Genomic DNA, 17,785 nt, shown 5'->3' on the forward strand with positions numbered 1-17,785 from the left:
TCAGGGCTGACTGGGTGAAAACTCTATACCTTTTCTGCGGGATGCTGGCACATTTTGCCACCTTTGACCCTTCTGTCTGTACATCTCCTATAGTCAAATGATCTATGTTTCTGTGGTCACTGAGAGACACCTCTCCTGCTGTCTGAGCGTATATCTTTCTGTGGTCACTGAAAGAAACCTCGAATGCTGTCAGATTATATATGTTTTATGGTCATTGAGAGGCTTCACTCCCGCTTTCAGAGTGTATATCTCTTTATCAGTGGCACTACAAAAGTTGCTCTAGGGGGCCCCTTCAGTGCATCCCCTGGCCTAGGTGAGTCTGGAGCGGGTCCCCCTCCATATTCTTTGCAGGGAGGCCCTCCTCCGGTTTCGTTATGGCACAGCTCTTCATAGTCGGTGAGTGGCACCTCTCTTGCTGTCGCGGCGTCTATATGCGTACAGTCAGAAGCACCCCTCCTGCTGTCAGTGTCTGTATATTTATATTGTCAGTGACAGGCACTGCTCCTGCTGTCGAAGTGTATATCTTTCTTTGGGTAATGAGAAGCACCCCCCCCCCCTTTTATGGTCAGTAATAGGCACTGCTCCTGCTAAGTGCCTTTCTCTGTTGAGTGAGAGACACTGCTGCTGCTGGCAGAGTGTTTTATAGTCACTAAGAGGCACCTCTCCTGCTCTCACTGTGTATATCTTTCTATGGTCCCTAAGAGGCCCCTCTCCTGCTCTCACTGTGTATATCTTTCTATGGTCACTAAGAGCCCCTCTCCTGCTCTCACTGTGTATATCTTTCTATGGTCACTAAGAGGCCCCTCTCCTGCTCTCACTGTGTATACCTTTCTATGGTCACTAAGAGCCCCTCTCCTGCTCCCACTGTGTATATCTTTCTATGGTCACTAAGAGCCCCTCTCCTGCTCTCACTGTGTATACCTTTCTATGGTCACTAAGAGGCCCCTCTCTTGTTCTTACTGTGTAAATCTTTCTGTGGTCACTAACAAGACAAATGAAACAGTGTGCCTAGAAGCAAACTATTTACACTTTGGGTTCTTCACATTGTTGACATTATATACTAGAATCTTGCCTTCTTGGAATGAGATCCTAACATGAGCAACGTTTTATGAATGGATGGTGTATTTGTAAAGCGCAAACCTAGCAAAAAAGGTGACAGAATGATGACCATGGCCTAAGCCAACGACACACCCAGTATGTGGAGTTGAAGCTGAGTTCTGACCGTGAAGGTGGACTATTAATTTGTCATGATGTGATGATATTTAGAAGAGTGTCTTCAGTTCTTTCCCAAGTTGGAATATGGTTAGGACAGTCCCCGATAGGTACAAGGATATAGTGCCACATCCTGGGTGAATAAAATAAAAAAGGTCTATTGCTTTCTTTTCTATTTTTTTTGCCCTTCTGCGTCTCTGGTCTGATGGTGTCATGGCTGAGAGTGTGCTGAGTGGCCCCGTAGACGATGACCTTGTCAGCCGTATAAGTGGAGGTGTCCGTCATTATGGCTTTCCTGGATAGCCAGGTCCAGACTAGGTTCTGACAGTATTTGAGGCATTGGATGTCTGGAGCAGAGGAGGTTTTCAAATAGACTTGTGTGTTGTCACCGTATTGGTGAATTTTGATGCCATTATCGATGAGTAGAGTCCTAGGGAACTCCATGTGGAGTTTGAAGATGACAGAAGGCAAGATGGGACAGAGAATACGCTGGAGGTGATGTGGATCTTCTAGGACTTGGATGTCAGGTGAACAAACTAGTGTTGGTTGAATAGGTAGAAGGAGAACCAGTGGAGGACATTGCCAGTGAATCCCATTAAAATGTTCAGGTTGTGGACATTTAAAATACCAAATCAAGGTACGAGAAGAGAGGGGGCTCAGAGCCCAGCCTGGGTGAGGGAGGCACCAGGAATGAAGAGAGATCAGAGAAAGCACCAGCAGTGGGGGAACCAGACACTGGAAACAAAGAAAATGGTGGTGAGAGTGAGGGGGGCCCAAGAAAACATCAGCAGGAATGGAAATGTTGTCATCAGTGGGAGCAGCGCTGGGAAACTTGCCAAAAGCTGATAAACATACACAGAGAGCAAGCTGGGGCTGAAGGAGGCCTTGGTAGCAGCAGAACTGTCTATTGGGGAATAAGCAAGGCCCAAAGATCGTAAAAGAAATGTGAGAATGCAGCAAGATGAGATACTAGGCTTGGAAGAGGCGCCTGCCAATGTAGGGTCTATTGAGGAGGACCCAAGAACCATCACAAGACCAGGCAATACCATACCTGTTCATCTGGAAGCTGACAGACCAGAGAAGACCTGTCAGCTTCTCAATGTCTCAAAGTCTGGTTGACCATTTCTGCCTCCCTGCCCCTCACCCAGAGTTCCTCTTTCCAGGAGGAAAGCCCATTAGTGGATTGAGCATGATGGTAGTCCATTGAACAGAAACTGAAACTCAAGACAATCCTGGGAGAGTCAGGGATCCCTTGTAGGGTACAGAGAGATTCTACCTCTGTCAAAGGGCAGCATCTACAGTGCGTAGAATGCCACCCTGGTGCGACTGCACCGGATACTGGCTCTCCCAGAAGGACTTCCTTGGTCACGCCTGTCCCTCATTCATATTGGAGAGCGCAGGGTGGAGCTGCGCAAGCATGGGATGGACCCAGGAGTATCTGCGGCTGCTAACTGCTAACTGTTTGAGAGCTCCTGCCATGGGGCAGAGAGTTGTAGAGTGTGCCGGCTTCCTCTGCAGGGGCATGTAATACATCAGATAATAGCAGCACCTGCTAGCTTGTCTTCTATGCACTGGGAATTCAGGAGGAGCACCTGCCTCTGACTAATAACCAAATGCATATCTGTGACACTTCACCACTTTCAATGAGGATCTCATCACAGTATTGAGCGCCCTGAAAGGAAAGGTCCTAAAGTTTACGATATGTAAGCTAGTAATGCTTGTACTGCCCTCGAAAATACAAACGTGTGTGTACTACACCCACATCCTCAGATTCACAGTCTTGCCTCTTAACTGTGTAGTGTTAGTAAGTTCTGTCTACCTCCAGAAAATTGTTACATTTGTGAATGGTACTTCATGTATTTCATGGCAACTTCACTTGTATTTATTTATGATATACACACTAATAAAGTGTATTTTTGAGAGTTTTGACCTGTTCTCACAGATATGCGACCACTGCAGAGTCCGTTTTACATCTTGGGAATGTTAGTGTGGTCCCACAAATGGATAGGAACACCCTCTTAAGACGCCATCTTGCAATTGGCAGCGTGGTCCTACAAAGGGATGAGAGCACCCTTTTAAGACGCCATCTTGGAATTGGCAGTGTGGTCCTTCAAAGGGATAGGAGTACCCTCTTAAGACGCCATTTTGGAATTGGCATTGTGGTCCTAGAAAGGGATAAGAGCTCCCTCTTAAGACGCCATCTTGGAATTTGCAGTGTGGTACATGGAACAGATGTGAGAACCCTCCTAAGAGGCCATCTTGGAGTTTGCAGTATGGTCATACAAAGGGATGGGAGGACCCTCTTAAGAGTTATCTTGGAGTTGGGAAGATGTCAAATCAAATATGAAACGGCTATATAGGTAACATGTTGTCAATTAGTGAGAGGTACTTCCCGCTATCAGTGTATAATGGTGGTCAGAGATACCTTTCTTGCTGTTATTGTGTACATGTTTTTGTGATGAACTATAGGCTCCTCTCTTGATATCGGTGTAAATCTGTCTAAGTCGAGTACACATTCCCATTATTTCTAGCCAGTAAACATCCAAACGATGGGCCTCAACTGCTTATCGCTCTAATTCTGCCTGTCCCCATCTCCTCTTCTATACACCTCTTCACCACCTCCATTTTGGTGCAGCTCTCTTTTGCTTTCTAGGTCCGAGCAATATAAACCCCCAGAAATAAGGCGTGCGGTACGTTTGTTTCATTGGTCTACAAGCTGAATTTCACAACTGCAAGGGCCCTGAAGTCAGAAGGGAAGTCCCCTCGTGCACTTCGCTTCTGAACACTCACCACAACATGCAAACACTGCAATCAAATACAGACAAATATATCCCTACCAGCAGGTCCCCCGAGGAAGGTCTACTGCTCTGTTTCCTATCAACATCAGCATAATTTGTACCCAGGGGAGCCGGGGACCCGCCCAAGTTATGCAAAACTCTGCAGGAGCCATGCTGCACTCGCTGCTCAGTCCAGGACTCCATTCCGGTCTCGGTGAAGAAAAAAATACTTTACTCCATGGATCAAGAAAATCAAAGCCTTCCCATTAACAATATTTAAAATATTACTAACATTTTGCTTGCATATACCATATATCCATATGCGTTTTCAAGTGCTGTCATCTGAGATGTCACTACTGCCCTACCCAAGTGTGCTTGTTCTGTCCGTGGACAAGGATTATTATGAAGACACTTCTGCTAGTCAAACGAGCCTTATATCCTGCAGACCAGGAATACCTGTCCAATTGGGTGGTCGAGTATACACCTCTAGACTGCTGCAATCATCCAAGGTGTTTATGGCTTTTACACTCAGGTCTACGCCGGCTAGGAGAGGCGAGCGCCTAGGGCTTAGATACTAGGGTTGGAACAGTCTCCCAGCCTATCACCACTTTACCTGCTTTGAGATGGAGTTCCAGAAACCATTCAAAATTTGGCTATTTTCTTCCTGCTAGCTCTTGACGAGTTAAGGGCTTCATGGGCATTTTAGTGCTGGTACGCCCCTTGGAGCAGCTGTGCGCTTTACAAATGGCATCATTCATTCATCCATTCAAGCATTCCAAGATAGTCGCCTGTGCATGGGTGGGCTTGCACGAGAGCCAATCTGCAAATGTAATAAGGCTTTACAAAAAACATTTCCAAAGGGAACAAACATTGGTAAATCTAGTAGGTCTGCTAACACCAGACCTCTTGGCTGTGCCATTGCTTGTTGTCCTATGCATCTTGGTATTGCATATGTAATTTTACATTTCTCTTGGAAACTCTTGCAACCTTTTGCAATGTTTTACAGAAACATTGACCAATGTTGTTAAGTTTATGGATTTGTTATTCCTTTTTTTAGTGGATATGCCCAACGTGCAGTCATAGTTGAAACTCTTATGGCTAAAGTTAAGCAGCATTTCTTTTGAACGGTGTTGTCAGTCATCAGAAGTTGAAATAATGGGTTCTTCTAGTAGTCCATCTCACTCTGAGAATAGGCCTATGGTTTGCAGCCTCTGGGAAACGCAGAGTGGAGGAATGGGCACCTGCCTCTGTTGGTCTATTTGTTTTACTGAGGTACGGTAGATAAAACAGCAAAGTAAATAATGCCTCATGTATCAAAGCCGCAGATGGTATGCCACATTTACTGTTCTCAAAGCCAGGATCTGAGGTTGTTGCCATATTTATTCTACTTGTAACCACAGCCTGGTTGCATGTTACTCCTCGCGAACTTCTAGCCATGGCCTCAGCTTTTATATCACTCTTTATGTACCGAATGGCATGACTGCACGTTGCATTCAGTTATTTTTAGGTCTTTCCTACATGTCAGGCAAGCTGTCTGGTTGCGAAAGACCTATTGTGGTCTTAACTAGAACTACAGGGGCTTACACCTCACCTATTGTCTAGCATTGGTTGGCGTTAATGTCACTCATTTGCTTGCTTCTTATTCAGTGGCTTAACTTGCCTCATTGTGCGTTTGTCTGTCTTCAGAAAATTATCCTCTTTACTATCCCTTCGATAGGCTGTCTTGTATCCTTCCACCGCTCTGTTTTGTGGAGCATTAAGTGTGAGTGCTTACTGTCCCTATGTATGGTGCTCAAATGCTTACCCACATGGGTAGCACACTGCTGTGCATAGGGTTTGTGATAGAAACGTATTATGATTAAACACTCTATGAGAGTGCATGTGTTTTCCATCTCTCTCTAGTGTGCTTGTCCCAAATGATAGTCCCCCCAGTGCTCCATGTTGCTCATTCATGTCTGTAACTGCCTGCTCTCCCTCTTGTGTACTTCTCCCCATCACGCTTTCTGTTGCTCTCTCTGTACTGTGCTTCTCCCCCAAATTCAGTGCTCACCCATGTTTTCTTCTCTCCCTACCCCCTGCACAGCTTTCACCCTCAGGTGCTGTCTGCTGTCTCATTTGCTTTGCACTCAGTTCTTCTCTCCGTTGTGCGCTTCTCCTCTCATCCCTATGTAACTCTCTTCCAAGTGCGCTTCTTTGTCCTCGCACTCTCATCGCTCCTCCCTTATCCCCACCACCCCACCCCCCATGGTCTTTTTTTAATGCATGTATTCACTCTAACAAAATCTTAATTGCATTAACTGATGCAGGTGGTGTTTGCCATCTTGGATCAGTAAATAAATAAGCAGTGACAAAGCCTATAGATTTGAAAGGTGAGACTTATTGGCTTTGCCAATGCTTGTTAGCTCAAAACCACGACCTGAAGTTAAATGTTGCACTTTCGATTCCCAATGTCAAGATCTCAGGTTGTTTCCATACTTTGTATTCTCAGAGCCATGCTTTCAGGTCTGTGAAGCTTTGTATACTCAAGGCCACGACTACTTTTTGTGTCACATTTTGTATACTTTAAGCTATGACCTCATGTCTTACATCATGGTCTGTGTAATCATTCCCATGGTGCAGGTTAAATGTTACCTTCTCTGAACTCAAATCCATGTCCTCAGATTGTGTGTCACACTATAAAGCCAAGGCCTCGGGGTGGATGTCACGCTGTGTCTACACTTAAGGCCTCAGGTTATAGTCACATTTGGTATACTTAACACCTTATGGTCAAGCTATATGTTGGATTGTGTACACTCAAAGCTGTAACCACTTTATCTACGTCATATTATGTATACTCAGGTCCACAGCGCCAGGGTGTATTAGACTTTCTAAACCCAATATCTCAAATGTTGTATTGCGCTTTGTAGATTTAAATTCAGGGTCCTAGGTGTTATATCACACATTGTATTCTTAGAGCCACCACCTCAGGTTGTATGTGGGGGTGGGCAGAACTCATGGAGTTTCACTCTGCGGTATTTCACAGCGTTACATGGAAATGCTGCAAGATTCCACAGAGTTCTGCCAACGGGTGGAATTAGGCATGTTGTGCTGCTCGTGCTGATTTTTAGCTCCGGTAGCTTGTTCCGTACTGAAAAATCAGAGCAAATAGCACAACGGGCTTTCCAGAGGGCGCTGCTTTTAGAGTTGATTTGCTGCTGCTCGAGTAGATTTTCTACTTGAGCTGCAGTTTTCTGACCACGAATGTCGCTACCGCCCATGTTGAGGAAATGTCATCAGGTGCCCTCCTAGTGAATGAAAATCACACTAGGGGACGCCAAATCTTGCTCGCGTTCACCAAATTACCATTGGAGAGCCGCGTGGGAGAAAAAAACTCTGCTATACGGTGGTTGGGATAATTTAGCTGGAGCTCTGCGTTAACATGCATAACACAGAGTGGCCAAAACTCAACCAACTCCCTGGCACAACAGAGTTTATCGCCCACCTAGGTGTATGCAACAATTTACTTAAAGCCAGGGCCCACCAGGTTGTATGTCCCACTTTGCGTACTTAAAGCAAGAGCCTCCGGTTGTATGTCACCCGTTATGTACTTGAAGCAAGAGCCACAGGTTGTATGTTACACTTTATTTATTTGAAGGCAGGGGCCCAGGTTGTGTGTCATGCTTTGAGTACTTTAAGCTAGGGCCCAGGGATGTGTGTCACGCTTTGAGTACTTTAAGCTAGGGCCCCGGTTGTGTGTCACACTTTGAGTACTTTAAGCTAGGGCCTCGGGTTGTGTGTCATGCTTTGAGTACTTTAAGCTAGGGTCCCAGGTTGTATGTCACGCTTTGAGTACTTTAAGCCAGGGCCTCGGTTGTGTGTCACGCGTTGAGTACTTTAAGCTAGGGTCCCAGGTTGTGTGTCACGCTTTGAGTACTTTAAGCCAGGGCCCCGGGTTGTGTGTCACGCTTTGAGTACTTAAACCAGGGCCTCGGGTTGTGTGTCACGCTTTGAGTACTTTAAGCCAGGGCCTTGGGTTGTGTGTCACGCTGTGAGTACTTTAAGCCAGGGCCCTGGGTTGTGTGTCACGCTTTGAGTACTTTAAGCCAGGGCCCCGGGTTTTGTGTCACGCTTTGAGTACTTTAAGCCAGGGCCTCGGGTTGTGTGTCACGCTTTGAGTACTTTAAGCCAGGACCCCGGGTTGTTTGTCACGCTTTGAGTACTTTAAGCCAGGGCCCCGGGTTGTGTGTCACGCTTTGAGTACTTAATCCAGGGCCCTGGGTTCTGTGTCATGTTTTGAGTACTTTAAGCCAGGGCCTAGGGTTGTGTGTCACGCTTTGAGTACTTTAAGCCAGGGTCTCGGGTTGTGTGTCATGTTTTGACTACTTTAAGCTAGGGCCTCGGGTTGTGTGTCACGCTTTGAATACTTTAAGCCAGGGCCTCAGGTTGTGTGTCACGCTTTGAGTACTTTAGGCCAGGGCCTCAGGTTGTGTGTCACGCTTTTAGTACTTTAAGCCAGGGCCTCGGGTGGTGTGTCATGCTTTGAGTACTTTAAGCCAGGGCCTTGGGTTGTGTGTCACGCTTTGAGTACTTTAAGCCAGGGCCTCGGGTTGTGTGTCACGCTTTGAGTACTTTAAGCCAGGGCCTCGGGTGGTGTGTCACGTTTTGAGTACTTAAAGCCAGGGACTCTGGTTGTGTGTCACGCTTTGAGTACTTTAAGCTAGGGCCCTGGGCTGTGTGTCACGCTTTGAGTACTTTAAACCAGGGCCTCGGGTTGCATGTTGAACGTTGTTCACCTATACATGTGGTCTCTGGGTGTATGGGCAGACTGTGTCCCACAATTACGGAAAACCATGGTCTTTCTAGATCAGGCCTAAAATAAAGATATTCTTCCTGTTCCTGTGCAACTCTAGTGGACAACGTGAAACGAGGTAATCTTGCTGGATTCATAGAAATATGAGAAAAGGAGCTAAGAAACAGAAAGAGGCGGTGTAGATATACATCGTTCATCTGTTCTGTATAATTTCTAGAATTTGACTCAAAGTTCTGGCGAGACTCCTTCGGAGATGACACAGGAACAATTTTGAAGGTAAATTGTTTTTGTCAAATTCCCCCGTCAAGGCCGTGCAGCTTTAAGAAGAGGGGTGGAAAGGTGAAATATTGCTTATACATTACAAACATAAACATATATTACGCTTTGTTAACCCCGGGCTATAGCCTCACACACAGCGCTTTGAAGCAAGTGGGCAGGCTTTGTCACCGACAGATGAATTCTAAGTATTGTGTGACTTGACTTAGATCAAGTGTCAACTAACACAGGGAGAAAATGCCTGGTTCGTCATACCTTGCCATCCGGCCCACATACGGGCGTTATAAAAAACAAAAAGAAAATCAGTAAGTACACCCCACGTTGATTGAGTATCAAAACGTAAAAGTTAAAAAGATAACCTGGATATCAGGCACAAATGCAAAATATAAAGAAATCATAATTTCTCAATTACCTTATTTGCAGTTCAGCTTTCTGCGCACACCAGTGAATTTACTGATTTAAATTTTAAAGGCTGTGATCCTTGGTTGTGAATGAGGTTGGCGGAGTGTGTGATTAACAGTGAATAGTGACGCAGATGCCTGCAGATGGTAAAAACAGATTCTCACCTGCCCAGGGTCACGTGCCGTAAGTGGCGAGTGGGTGCATGCAGGCCACCGTAAGCGGATTACCTAAAGGAGACAGGCTCTTTCTTGAAGATTTACTAAAGCCCCTGTCTTCAGTTTCAGGCAGGAGGCAGGAGGCAGGAGAGCGGTGGTTAGGCGCCCCTGATCAGCAATTAATGGGGGAGATAAATTGGTGAGAGTTTGAATGGCTGCCCCTTCCTGCATCTCAAAGGCAGTGCAGCCATTTTGTTGTGTCAAAGGAGCCACGGCGACTAAGTGAGCTGGCATTCCACCACTCATACATTCCGCCAGCCCATTCTTCTTTTACAACTGCTCTGTGCATACAGTGCAGTTGTTAGAAGCTTAACCAATAATGGGAAAATGGGACTCCAGGTACCAGAATGCAGAGGGACATTGGCTAAAAAGGTCAGAACTGGCTCCAGGTGTTACAGATTACATAGGGTCACTTGGCACAACTGTTCAGTAGTAGTAGTTGCTAAAGGGCTCCTGGCTGTCAATAAATGTTGTCACTGATTTGAAAACCACGTGTTTCGGGATCCCTGGTGAAAATGAAGGCAGGGTTCGTTAACTGAGGGTATATGTCCACAAGGGATTTCAGCTATTCCATGCTGCAGGTTCGAATACACAGTTTTCTCTATTGCTGCCTTTAAATTTAAGCTATGAGGGTTTTTTTTAGCTTTGGAGCGAACAAGAAGCTAATCTTTTTACTGTGTCAATGGGATGGGGATAGAAAGTATCTCTCCTGTGTTGGTAGAGCAGGAGTGATTGGTCCCCAGAAGGACCAGCTCAGTAGCCAGGAGGAACATAGACTTCTGCCTCACCGTCGAACACAGTGGTTGCTGCAAGTGTCACAACCAATCCAATTATCCATCAAACAGACCTGTAAGGACTTCACATAGTGCCCCTCTGTAGGCTTCATTGCCACAGTTCCTTATTTTAGGGATACCCTTTCAGAAAGTAGCAAGCACCTTAGACCTTCATTGAAAGCCATATATCACAAATTAAAGATTGTATTGTTATGGCCACTGATTATAGTCACTAAGCAAAAAAGCAGCCCGAGGCAATTGATCTGAAATCAATCACAGCATGCATAATAGTTGATACAGTGCTGACTACCTCCTTTGGATTTGCCACCAAGGTAGTTTCACGCTTGGTAGAACAGTTCACATTCCCTGTAAATAGTCTTTTGTATCTGTTTGTGGGACTATACATGTTCTCATCTTTTACCATCCACAGACAAATGGCCTGAATGACAGTTTAAATGCTACTGCAAAAGACTTTGTGCAGCCATAATGCCTTCCTAAGGAAGGCAGTGTGTAAAGTACCTACACTATGTGGTGTTTGGATACTAGAGTTACTCTGAATTAGTGCAGGATTCAGTCCATTCAAAACGGTACATTCAAGGAGGTCAGTCTCCTAGGCCTCAGTAGAGAGATCTGGAATTACTTTTAATACAACCCACCCCTAATTCACAATGGACTGAATGTCACAAAACAGTCTGGCAAATATACCTCCTTAGCCAAGAAATGCCCATTAGAATCAGCCAAAAACGTGTAGTGACCTATTTGCCTAAAATAATACCAATCAAATGGGGATGACTGATGTCCCCCTATGTTTACAAAATCTCTATAGCATCATCAATCTAGTAGGCAGAAGAGGCTAACTTTGGTTCTAAACAGATTGTGATCAGAACATAGCAAAACCATGGTAGAGCTGCGCTTACAGAGTGGTGAAGGTCAGAGAACCATGGGGTGGCAATCAGTGGTGAGTGGAAGTTTGGCGGACACTGAAACCTATACTTGTGCATGAACTAGCAGTAGCCAACCCAATGAGCAAGCTCGGAGAGCAGGGTAATGTACAGCTTCTTAGCATGCAATAGAAAACTGCTGCATGCCCACTCTGCCGATGTGGAGCATGGGCTGTTTCATCTGGGCGAGGGGCAGAACTTGCCATGTCACCAGCATGCACGCACCGAACTAGCTTTGGGATGAGTGAGAATTCTGTAGCAGAGTCTACAAGTTCTGACAGAACAGAACGAGCACTTGGTAGTTCTCTGCTCTGGCTGATGTGTACCCATACCACCTCTTTCTGTTTCTTACCACTCTTTCTCTTATTTCTGTTAATGCACCAAGATTCAGTTGTTTCATATTGTCCACTGGAGTTGCAAAGGAAGTTTATTTTAATTTGCAGCCTGAGTTAGAAGGACCATATGGTTCCACATGTATGGGCTACAGTGCTCCCTGTCCTGAGTTTTCCTTTCAAAAACGGGGCAGGCCTTTTAATTTACTTCAATTGAACTATTCGAGCTAAAGTACCAGGTGGCAATATTTTTTTTGCAGAAAACCCACATCAGAATACTCAAAGCCATCTGTGCACCCAAATTAAGCGTAGGTGAGCAAATGCCAAGTGTAAATTCACATTTGTGATCTACAAAGCATAGATTTGCACAGAGAGTGGGGGATCCATGGCGGAAATGCCACGAAAAACTTGTAAACATCCGACAAAAAATGTGTATGTGGTATTCAATTCACAAGCTTTTTCTTTTCCCACTCATCTTGTACACAATTAGATATTTACTCCTGTAAAAGAAAGTACCTTTATACCCACCATATTCCCACCCTGAACATAGCATAACTAAGTTTATATCTAAGCCATTGCGAGTTTTGAGGTAGTGGAACTGCGTTCGCATCCAGGGTCCCTGCACTTCTTTAATTTGGAAGGGATAGTATGGGCCCTTCTCAGCACTGCTATAGTACTTTTAATGGGAGAGTCCTGGCACTTCGCAGCAGCAAACAGGTTTTCTTGGACAAGGAGTACCTGCACTTCTTTAATTTAGAAGGGGTAGTACAGAGCATGCCATGTTCAGATTGGCAGGGCGGACAATCGGCACTTGACCGAGTGGCCTGTGGCAAAGACTAGCTGGTGGGCCATGTCCTTTTTACATCTGTAAACTCCCAACACTTGTCTGGGCTGCCTTGGTTGCTGTCACACAACCCAAAAGACTGCTGCAGGCGAAGAGCAGAAGTCAAATTTTAGTATGACCAAGTACAGACCCTGGGGGGCTCATTGTCATGTGCAGTAGTACAATGGGCCAAACTTAGCAGGCAAAGCATGTGGTGGGGCTCCCCCACCCTGAGTCACAGAGCGTGACAACGAGGTCTCAGGGAGTGGCGATGCTGTATATAAGCATCACAGCTAGCACTAATGTTACCTGGGGGTGGAGTGAAAGGGCTGTATGTGCAAGATGCCACATCAGACATGGTGGCCGTTGAAGAGCCTTTACTTTTGTCTCCGGCAGACGACAGATGAGCCTCAGGTGTCTGCTGCGACCTCGTCATCTTCATAACTGTGAGGGGGTTCACTTTTCCCTTTGAGAGAATATAAAAAATAAAGTCAACAACCAAACTGAGCAAAAAGAAAACTTTTTTGGGCAACTCAAAACAATTGTTTTTTTGACAGCATTACTGTGAAAAACATGCATCCAGGGACAGAATGACAAAGGGAATGGTGATTAGACATGGTGAGGTGTACAAAGTGGAAAGAACGAAGAGTGGAGAGTGGAGACAAAAGGAAAAGTAAGACATGCGGGGTGGAGAAGAGTGACAAAAAGAAGGGGAAGAGAATTAAGGAAGAGTACTGGCTATGGAGAGTCTGCATGGAACAGTGCAGGAGCCTCTGCTGTGGAGAATCTGCATGGAATTCTGTAGGGTACCATGCAGTGAGTGTTTTACTTGGAGCAGTGCAGGACTGAGGCGTTGGAGGGTATGAAGTCTGTGCGGTATGAGCCTTGGCTGCAGAAAGTCTGCAGAGGGTGATGTAGGAGCCCCTCCTATCTGTATACAACAGTGCAGAAGCCCCAGCCGTGGAGCATCTGCATGGAATAGTGTAGGATCCCCATCTGTGGGTGTTTTACTTAGAACAGTGCAGGAACCGAGGGGTTGGAGAGTCTGAAGACTGCTGTAGGAGCCCCTGCTGTGGAGAATCTGCATGGAATAGTGTAGGACTGCCTGCTTTGATGACTGCAAGGAAAAGTGTGGTAGCCCAGGCTGTGGAGCCAGGTGTTGTGGAGTCTGTAGTGAATGTGTGGCATGTGGCCAGGCTGTGAGGCCCGCTACTGTGGAGAGCGCAGTGGTTCCTGAGCCCCAGCTGTGGAGAATCTGCATGGATCTACGCAGGGGCCCAGGATATGGAGAGACTGCATGCATCAGTGCAGGAGTCCAAGCCATTGAGAGTCAGTTTGGAGCACTACAGGAGCCCTGGCTGTGGATCCCCAGCTGTGGAGAGAGTGCATGGAACATTGCAGAGACCCAGGGGGCCCGTCTGTGGGGGGACTGCATGGGATTATGCTGGAGCTGCAGAGACCCAGGGCTCCCCAGGTGTGGAGTGACTTCACGAAATCGTGCAAGTGCCCCAGAGACCCAGGATGCCCCAACTGTTGAGGGATTGCTTATGATCATGCAGGAGCCACAGAGACCCTGGGTGCCCCAGCTGTGGAGGGACTGCATGAAATCATGCAGGATCCCCAGAGACCTAGGGTACCCTAGCTGTGGAGGGACTGCATAGAGTCATGCAGGATCCACAGGGTACCCTGGTTGTGGTGGGACTGCATGGGGTCATGCAGGAGCCCCAGAGGTGGAGGGACTGCATGGAATCATGCAGGAGCCTCAGCAGCTTGGAGTTATGTGTGGGACGGTACAGGAGTCTGTGACGTGGTGTCACAGCTGGGTCTGCATGGATCAGTGCAGTAGCCCAGGATATGGAGAGACTGCACGCAACAGTGCAGGAGTCCAAGCTATTGAAAGTTTGCTTGGAGCACTGCAGGAGCCCGGGCTGTGGAGCCCCAGCTCTGGAGAGAGTGCATGGAACACTACCGGAGCCCCAGCCGTGGAGAAAGTGCATGGAATATTGAAGGAGCCCCAGCAGTGGAGAGAGTGCATGGAATCATGCAGGAGAGAGTGCATGGAATTGTGCACCAGCTGCAGAGACCCAAGGTGCCCCACCTGTGGAGGGACTGCATTGAATCGTGCGGGAGTCCAGAGACCCAGGTTACCCCGGCTGTGGAAGGACTTAATGGGATAATGCAGGAACACCAGAGACCTAGGGTGCCCCACTGTGGGGGGACTGCATGGGGTCATGCAGGACTCCCCGCAGTATGGACTCTCTGTGGAACAGTGCAGGAGCCCGAGCAGTGATACACCAGCTGTGAAGAGACTGCATGGAGTCGTGCAGGAACTCCAGAGACCCAGGGTGCCCCAGCTATGGGGGGGACTGCATGGAATCATGCATCAGCCCCAGCAGCAGGGAGGTAAGTATGAAACAGTGCAGGAGACACAGAAAACCACGGTGCTCCAGCTGTGGAGGGACTGCATGGGATCATGGAGGAGCCCCTGCTGTATGGACTGTGGAACAGTGCAGGATCCCGGGCTGTGATACCCCAGCTGTGATGAGCCTGCATGGAATCATGCAGGAGCCCCGGCTTCAGGAGTTATCTACGGAACAGTGCAGGAGCCCGGGCTGTGATGCCCCAGCTGTGATGAGCCTGCATGGAATCATGCAGGAGCCCCGGCTTCAGGAGTTATCTACGGAACAGTGCAGGAGCCCGGGCAGTGATGCCCCAGCTGTGATGAGCCTGCATGGAATCATGCAGGAGCCCCGGCTTCAGGAGTTATCTACGGAACAGTGCAGGAGCCCGGGCTGTGATGCCCCAGCTGTGATGAGCCTGCATGGAATCATGCAGGAGCCCCGGCTTCAGGAGTTATCTACGGAACAGTGCAGGAGCCCGGGCAGTGATGCCCCAGCTGTGATGAGCCTGCATGGAATCATGCAGGAGCCCCGGCATCGGGAGTTACGTACGGAACAGTGCGGTAGCCCGGGCTGCGCAGCCAGTGCCGCGCGCAGTGAATACGGATCGAGTGAATGGAAAGGGAGGTGTTGGCATGAGCAGAGGGAAGGGGGAGTGATTGAGGAAGCAGTGAATGAATGAAGTGAGGGAGGGGGCGATGCCGAGAGGGAGCGGGGCTGCCGTCCGCTCACACCTGATGAGGAGGCGGGAGGATGCTGAGTGTGGTACCCGGCGTTGGCTCCGCAGCATCCACAAGACATCTCCTAGGTAATGCCGGGGGTGCGCGCGCCCCTCTCCCTCTCTCGACTTGTATCCGTCCCGCTCTCTTCCTCTGTCTCCTCTCTCTCTCTTCTCCCCCTATCCCCGTCACTGCACCCCCACCCTTCTCTCTCTAGACCTCCATCTCCCCCTCTCTGCCCGACTTTCTCTTTCTCTCTCCACCCCTCTCCCATCTCTGGCATCCCCCCACCTCTCTCCTTCGCTTCTCTCATTCATATCCTCCCTCCCTCTCTCCCTCATTTCATCCCCTCTCCCCGGGCTCCATCCCTTGGCCGCTGCGGCCCCCGCGTCGTCGCGGCGGAAGGCACCCGGCCTCTCCGCCCACCATCCACCCCCTAACCCCGGCCCCAGACGCCCACTCCCCTCCGGCTTGGCTCTCCAGAGGGGCGCCAGGTATCCGCGAGGGGGCATCGCTCATGAAGGGCAAAGGGAAGCTGGCGTCCATGTGTATGTGCGTGGTAGGTGCCTATTTATCTTTTTCACTCCCCACTGCCCTTTTCCACCCCAATGTGGGCCCCGCCACCCCTCTCCCTGGGCCTGGACACCGTGGATGTGCTGCGACCAAGTTCGTGCCCAGGTGCCGGGGGCTGTAGGCATCACTTCCTCGGAGGGAGGGGTGGGGTATACTTCATCCCGCCATAATTGGTACCCACCCCCATTTTGAAGAGCATCATGTATGGGGTGATCCGGCCGCAGGCCTTTTAATGTCGCTCCCTCCCCACGCCACCACCCACGGGTGTAACACTCCCAGAATGATCCCCCAGATTAATGGGGGCGCCAGGTTTTGGGTGGGGATGGGAGCTGTGGGAGTTGGTCTTTGGGGAGAGGGTGGTGTCAGCCATCAGGTGGGTTGGTACCGACGTATGACTGCGTTACAACTTCTTTATATAGCGCTCTCACCACAGCAGCACCTCAGCAGCGTGTTAGAGCACGGACAGGCAGCCGCGTCATCTCGGACGTATGTTAACAGCCCGGGAACACAGCTGCATCGCACTGGACACTGTAGCGCCGAGAGACAGCTGGGTGGTAATGTGTGCACATTTCATCTGGGCATCACCCTGGGTGCATAGTGCACCACAGAGAGGCAGTTGGGGAACTGTGGATGTGTACTACAGCACGGGGGCACAACTGCATCACCATGGATAGATATTACAGCACCAAGACACAGCTGCATCACCATGGGTAGATATTACAGCACCAAGACACAGCTGCATCACCATGGGTAGATATTACAGCGCCAAGACACAGCTGCGTCACCATGGGTAGATATTACAGCACCAAGACACAGCTGCGTCACCATGGGTAGATATTACATTGCCAAGACACAGCTGCATCACCATGGGTAGAAATTAAAGCGACAAGACACAGCTGCGTCACCATGGGTAGATATTACAGCACCAAGACACAGCTGCGTCACCATGGGTAGATATTACATTGCCAAGACACAGCTGCATCACCATGGGTAGAAATTAAAGCGACAAGACACAGCTGCGTCACCATGGGTAGATATTACAGCACCAAGACACAGCTGTATCACCATGGGTAGATATTACAGCACCAAAACACAGCTGCGTCACCATGGGTAGATATTACAGCGCCAAGACACAGCTGCGTCACCATGGGTAGATATTACAGCTTCAAGACACAGCTGCGTCACCCTGGGTAGATATTACAGCTTCAAGACACAGCTGCGTCACCATGGGTAGATATTACAGCTTCAAGACACATATGCGTCACCATGGGTAGATATTACAGCTTCAAGACACAGCTGCATCACCATGGGTAGATAGTACAGCGCCAAGACACAGCTGCCTCACAAGGGTGTTTTATACAACATGGAGAGGGAACCCTGGTCTCCATTGGTGTATATTATAGCACAACGATAAAACGTCATCCCCTTGGCTCGATACTACAGCACAGGGACACAACTGCACCTGTATGGGTGGATATTACAGCACGAAAATGCAACTGCATCACTATGGGTGGATATTACAGCACGAAAATGCAACTGCATCACTATGGGTGG

General features: G+C 48.3%; 1 protein-coding gene across 3 annotated transcripts in view; it reads left to right on the plus strand.

The window, feature by feature from the left end:
• The window catches only part of DLG4 (discs large MAGUK scaffold protein 4), a 584,369-nt gene that overhangs the window by 288,152 nt on the left and 278,432 nt on the right, over positions 1 to 17,785 (plus strand). The window contains exon 1 of one of the 3 annotated variants that reach the window (XM_069215538.1): positions 15,593 to 15,747. The exons of the other annotated variants lie outside the window; for them this stretch is intronic. The gene's annotated coding sequence lies outside the window, so the exon portion shown is untranslated. Of the gene's footprint in view, positions 1 to 15,592; positions 15,748 to 17,785 lie in introns of those variants that run through there. 3 annotated transcript variants of the gene reach the window in all.

This window comes from Pleurodeles waltl, chromosome 12, assembly GCF_031143425.1.
Source record: "Pleurodeles waltl isolate 20211129_DDA chromosome 12, aPleWal1.hap1.20221129, whole genome shotgun sequence".
Lineage (NCBI taxonomy): Eukaryota > Metazoa > Chordata > Amphibia > Caudata > Salamandridae > Pleurodeles > Pleurodeles waltl.